The following is a 6,307-nucleotide window of genomic DNA, read 5'->3' as shown; positions in this document are numbered from 1 at the left end:
CACTAGTTGACCATAATCTCCAAAAAAACTACTTCCTGTCCCTGGTCTACTTCCTGTCCCTGTTCTGCAGGTATTCCACAAGTGTCTTGGACACCAAAACTATGCGAATAACCGTTAATAGTTTATGTTTAAGTGTACCCATAATGTTACACAAATCTATGGATGACTTGTATGTACTGAAAAAGTGTTAAACTTGCGATGATTCTCAGGCAAGTGTCTGACGCGCCTATTATACCTTTTTTGATTTCTAAGCGATTAGGAGATGTTATGGCAGAGAATCGAAATAACGAATATCATCGGCTAGTTGAAAGTTCCAACTGATGATCTAAAAAGATGTGATCATGTATGCAGACTGAATTGAGAGTTTATAACGACTCGTACTGGATCCAGAGCCCTGTCCCTCCAGCGCACCAGGCCGTGTTGATGCGCGGACCAATCAGCGAGATGAAACTAACCAACCAATGGACTTCCGGTGTTGTTTAGAGCACTGTCCCTTTATAAAGACCGTTCCCCCTCTGGTTCATTACTCATGTGAATCGGCTTCTCTTATATTTGTTTACTTAACTGCAACTTTCCTCGACGACCCTGGAGTTGTGAGTGGAATGGACAGCAGTATCATGAAGAAACACAGGAGAGCGCAGGTTGGGAGTCATATGTATCTCAGGACGTGTTCTAGTGGCTGGGATGATAATCGGCCATGGCAGATTTAAAAGGTGGTAACAGCATGCTTTATGGAGGAAAACTATGCTTATCACATTAAAATACAGTTAATTGAAGCGTTTTGTAACAGTTAATTGTAGCAGTTTATGTTGGGTTTAATACGCAGAACGCTTAAAGCTCCCATGGCATGGAAAAAGGTCACTTTAGTGGTTTTATTAACATTAATATGACGTCCCACCCAGACGCTATGGCCCCCAGTTGGTAGAATGGGTGTATAGGTGTAAACCGTAGGCCCTGGGTATTCCTCTCTGAGAAGCTCGTGAGATGGAACCCTTAGGCAGAGGGAAGTACCCCTTTCTGCTTCCACCAGAAATTGCTAGGCTTCATCATATCGGACGCATCAATCTTTTTATAGAGCTCCAGATTAAGTCGGGCCAAGGTACTATCTATGACAATGTCCACGGCGCAGAGAATATAGGACTTAGGACTATCGAGATTAAGTACAGTATAGGACCACTAAGGTTCTAATAAACAGAGAGCCTTCAGATTACATTAGGGGGACCCACTAAGGCTAATTAAAAGAGACTTCTAGAACAGTATAGGACCACTAGGCTATAGAAAAGAGACTTCAGATACAGTATCAGGGACCACTAAGGGGTCTAGTTAAAAGTAGACTCGCAGATACAGTACCAGGGACCACTAAGGTATAATTAAAAGAGACCCTGTACCAGTATCAGGGACCACTTAAGGTCTACAGCACCAGTGTCATGGGAACATTAAAGGCCCAAAAGACATGCAGTACAATATAAAACAGAAATCAATGGAAACTTACCACAAACTGCCAAGAGGTTTGGTGAAATATTTCTTCGTCCACAACAGGAGTGCAGGACTCTACAGAAAAAGCACTAAACCAGGTGGTTAGTCTTCCACATTAGGCCGGTCCAGCTGGGGAGCTGGAATCACAGGGTTCTGCGTTTCTAGTGTGTTGGTGTTAGCCCATCTCCTCTGAATGAAAAGGCGGCTCATGCCTGGGGAGTAAGACCCTGTGGAGGGCTGTGTGTCCTTCGCCTCAGGCCCGCCTAGACGTTTTTCAAACGGTTTCTGCTGTCAACACCGGAGAGCACGTCTTCTAATGCTACGGAGGATAAAGAGGTTTAAACCTGATGAACCCACGGAGATCTTTGTATCTCATGGGGAGCGAGGACGGGAGCATCAAACGTCCCCGGTCATTCCAAACACTCTCTCTGACTTGCAGAGCACTACATATTGAAAGACAGGAATTTCAGTTTTTTTTAGTTCTAAGGTAAGAGACGCACACCAACCGATTTAAATCGAGTTCTGACCATTTGTGATTTTCTAGTTAGTTATGTTACCCGACCCTATATACCGAGTTTAGCAGGGCCTGCTGTGTTTAACAATATATATTATTATTCTTTGAATATGCTACCGGAAGTTTTACAGGAATAAAGACAGAAATAATGAACACGGCTAAAATAAAGGATTATTCTTTTTAACACAAAATGATCATACAGCAAAATTAACGACACCAAAACATCAAGAGAAAGACCACTTTCCATTTGTATAAAACATCTTTTATTGGATATTTGGACTTCTAGACTATGATTTCTCTTCCTCGTCCCGATTGGGGCTCCAAGACACAGTTGGGTTCCTGTTCTGGTCCCAGGGTGGTGCTGCTTCAGGTTTGGTTTATAAAGTCTACACCGGGAGTCACAGTCCATTCCCCAAAAACCCATTGGGGTTTTCACTCCATGAGTTACAAGAATAAACATGGGAAAGTTGCATTTGATGTGTCCACCAAACTGTTATACAATGGTTATTAAACTCACCGAACACAATTATGATGTGTGGCTCAGAATCATCAGAAACCAGTGGGGCCGGTCACCCAGTCAACCACCACAAACTCAGGAAACACAACTCCATTTTTACACCCCTAAACCTGAGACCTATCAATAGCGGCTCCTAAGAATTACCGCGGAAAGGTTCAGGTCATGTGATGGACCACATCAGGTTCATTACACTACACCCTTTAAGAGGACTAAACATGCATGTTGCCCCACCCTATCTATATATAGCATATAGACATCTAGTTAATATAATATCGATTCTATTAATACCTATATGATGATATCTAGAATATGATTTGAGTTGATATATACACAAACACCGAATAACCTGACAACTAAGTTGAAACTTATTTATTGAATTATTTTGTGGTTGATAAAACGATATAAAAGGTCATTTTGTCTTTGTAGAGATGTGTAAAACCGTTTACCGAGTCGGCAACAGCAACTTGCCCTTTAAAGTTAATTTTACCCCTACACTTGGTGTATTGTGATCTCCAGGAACCACATTTTAAGAAACCAGACACATTCATAAGTACTCAGAACATGTCGAAAATGCCTTAGAGACGCCTGTTTCCGCTTCAATTACTTCAGTTCTTCTCTTGGTAAGGCACTAGCACGGTTGTCAAAAACAAGCGGGTGGGATATGGATAATATGTGCAACATAACTAATGGAATTACTATATTTGCAGAGGAGGAAGAGATCGGCTACGATGGAGAAGGGAGGAAGTAAAGATGCTAAAGCAATGAGGCTCCTGAGGAGCTGGGAAAGCCCCGAAAACAAACCTCCCTAAACACTGTTTCAATATTTTAATGGCGCCGAATTATTTAATGCAAAATTAGTTGGTTCCGGTATTTGGTACGCCAAACACACAAACTCAAACAACAGACCCAAGCCTCAGGCAATACAACCACTACAACAAACAAGATGGTATTACGGCCACAACCCAAAGTGCGTCCAGAAAACCAATCTGGTTGTGAGTGAAAGGCCACCTAAGAAGTTTAGGAGGGTTTTTTTAAAAAAATAAGTAAAGGAAAAAATTAAGCGTAAGATGCATGTTTATTCAGGGACGTATGAGGCAGGTTATGTAGCGCCAACGTGTTGTAAATTCCAAGGGTTAGGAGACTGACACAAAGATTACAGTAACGGTCCGATGGAGTCAGGAATTTAAAGATGCAGTTTGGTTAATGATAAAAAAAACGGTGTCATCAGTCCAACTTTTAAACCGCCATGTTATCTTTTAACTTAACTCGAGTGCTTTCATGGGTTATACAGCACCAGAGTCTGGGCTCAGAAGGCACGTAATAAAAAACTAAATGGCAGATATTAATATTCTGAATTATGGGGGTCCTGGTGAGTGTAGAATGGGAGTGGAAGGATAAAGGATCATTGTACATGGTTGACCGTTAAACAGCGCCTGAACAAGAGCAACCCCAACCTAGGGAGGGTTTTGGGTGTAAACCCTGCCCTAGGTTGGGGTTTTAAACAGAAAGGTAGGGTTACCTAAACCTAACCCAGGTAGGGTGGTCCCACGTAGCTCTGGGTTTAACCCAACTCTAGGTTGGGGTTGGTTAACACCAAACAGGTAGGGTTAAAAGACAAAAAGGTAGGGTTCTACTGTAACCCCAGGTAGGTTCTGGGGTTTTAACCCCACCGTTAGGGTTTAACAAGGTCGGGTTGTGATTTAACCCCAACATAGGAGGGTTGTCTATTACCTAACACAGGTAGGGTTCTGGGTTTGTAGGAACCCAACTAGGTTGGGTTTGGGTTAACCTAACCCAGGTAGGGTTTTTCGGGTTAACCCAACCTAGGTTGGGGTTGCTGTGGTTTATTAACAGAGTTCGGTGCTAACCCCAACCTATGGGGGGTTTTGGGTTATAACCTACCGGGGTATGATTAACCACCCGGTAAGGTTTCTGGGTTTAACCCCAATAGGTAGGGTTTACTAGGTTTAACCCTCACCCAGGTAGGGTTTCGTGGTTTAACCCCAACCCCAGGTAGGGTTTTTGGGGTTAACCCAACTAGGTCGGTGGTTTAAGTGATTGAACCCAAACGAACCCGATCCCCTGACCCTAATTGTTGCCAGATCAGGCTTCTAAAACACAATCGATTACAGCGTGTTTTGTAAGTTATAAATGTCATATATCCTCTAATCAACAGTGACATTAAACACATTTAACACACCCTGTCTGTATATAATAAAAAACCATAAAATCCTTGTGACACCGAATGCAGTTTGACAAATGTTCATGTTTCACGAGCCAAAATAAACATCATTATGAACATAATGACAATTTACTGGGCAGAAATAAAGAGGCGCCAATCATCAGGAGGCACACGGCAGCTGCCGGCATGACAATATTTCACACAAATGTTCTTTTGTCCGTCTACGCAGAATAAAAGGATGCTAGGGAACGAGACAGCTGTGATTTCTTTGTATTGATAATAGATCATATTTGAATTAATAGGATGATGTCAAAGGCCTGTAAAAAAAAAAATTAATACATACGCATAGTAAGATGCCATTTCCATGTGTGTGATGCAGATTTTTTTCCACACGTAAAATCAAATCACAACAAACAAAAAAAAACAAACGTGACTGCTTTCACATGAAAAACAACTCAGTTATTAAAGGCCCACGTTATGATGAAAAAAAATCACTTTTCTGGGATTGTGGGGGGTTATTTTGTGTCTTGGTGTTCCACTCATACACACTTAGAAAAAACACTACCCATGGTGTTTGAGTGAGATCGGTTTCTGAATGTCCTCTGATACGGTTCTGGAATGTCTCGATCCGGTTCCGAATGTCCTGTCTCAGTCTATAGCCGAGACAAGGCATGCGTCGATGCTAGCATGCCACTCGTTCTCCATGGCAAAACATGTACAACACCCACTAGTTGACCATAATCTCCAAAAAAACTATTCCTGTCCGGTCTATTCTTGCTCCGTGGCAGGTATTCCACAGGTGTCCCTGGTCTAGAAGAAGTCTCCCAGCTGATCTGCCTTGGACTGACCAAAGCTGGAGAAAGAGTTCTCAGTGAGGGATCTACCGAGTCTGAGCATGTGAGTATCCCAACAAAGATAGGATAGAAGGGAGATGTCTCACTCTGAAAAATAAAACAGAGCCCTAAACACACAGAATGAAAACAGGATCTGCAGCAATGTTGTAGTTCATTGTGGTGTGTGTGTGTGTGTTGGTGTGTGTGTGGGTGTGTGGGGTGTGTGTGTGGTGTGTGTGTGTGTGGGTGGTGTTGTGTGTGTGTGTCTTGTGTGTGTGTGGTGGTGTGTGTGTGGGTGTGTGTGGTGGTGGGTGGGTGGGTGTGTGTGTGTGTGTTGGTGTGTTGTGTGTGTTGTGTGTGTGTGTGTTTGCCCTGCGTGGTGTTTTTGACAAATTAAAACCATGTAAATCTATTTTGTACCAACCTCAAAATACAATTATGAACCTGAAAATGAGCAGAATGAGGGCGCTTGAAGAAAAAAAACGCTCAATCATTGGTCTTTAACGTATCCATTCTGTGGTGTACTCTTATTGTTCGATTTGTTTAGCATTTTAAAATCTTCCCCAGAATAAGGCGGAGGACCATAATGTTTTAACTGTGTTTTAGATTGTGTAACTTAGACGTATACTTTCTACTCATCTCGCAGCTTAAAAAAAACACCGGAAGCAAGGAGGAATAACCCCTAAAATAAGGATCTGATACATTTTAATGCTTCACCAACTCATTTCAGATTTTAAAGGTGCTCAAGTGAGTTCACGCGGGGGGGGGGAGGGGGACGGAGCGGG

At 42.5% G+C, this 6,307-nt stretch overlaps 1 protein-coding gene across 15 annotated transcripts in view; it reads right to left on the bottom strand.

Annotated features, from left to right (window-relative positions):
- nrcama (neuronal cell adhesion molecule a) overlaps positions 1-6,307 on the bottom strand; it is a 1,100,153-nt gene that overhangs the window by 371,916 nt on the left and 721,930 nt on the right. The window lies entirely within an intron of this gene.

This window comes from Etheostoma spectabile, chromosome 23 (assembly GCF_008692095.1).
Source record: "Etheostoma spectabile isolate EspeVRDwgs_2016 chromosome 23, UIUC_Espe_1.0, whole genome shotgun sequence".
In the NCBI taxonomy this organism is placed as follows: Eukaryota; Metazoa; Chordata; class Actinopteri; order Perciformes; family Percidae; genus Etheostoma; species Etheostoma spectabile.
This window is presented reverse-complemented; position numbering and strand designations above follow the sequence as displayed.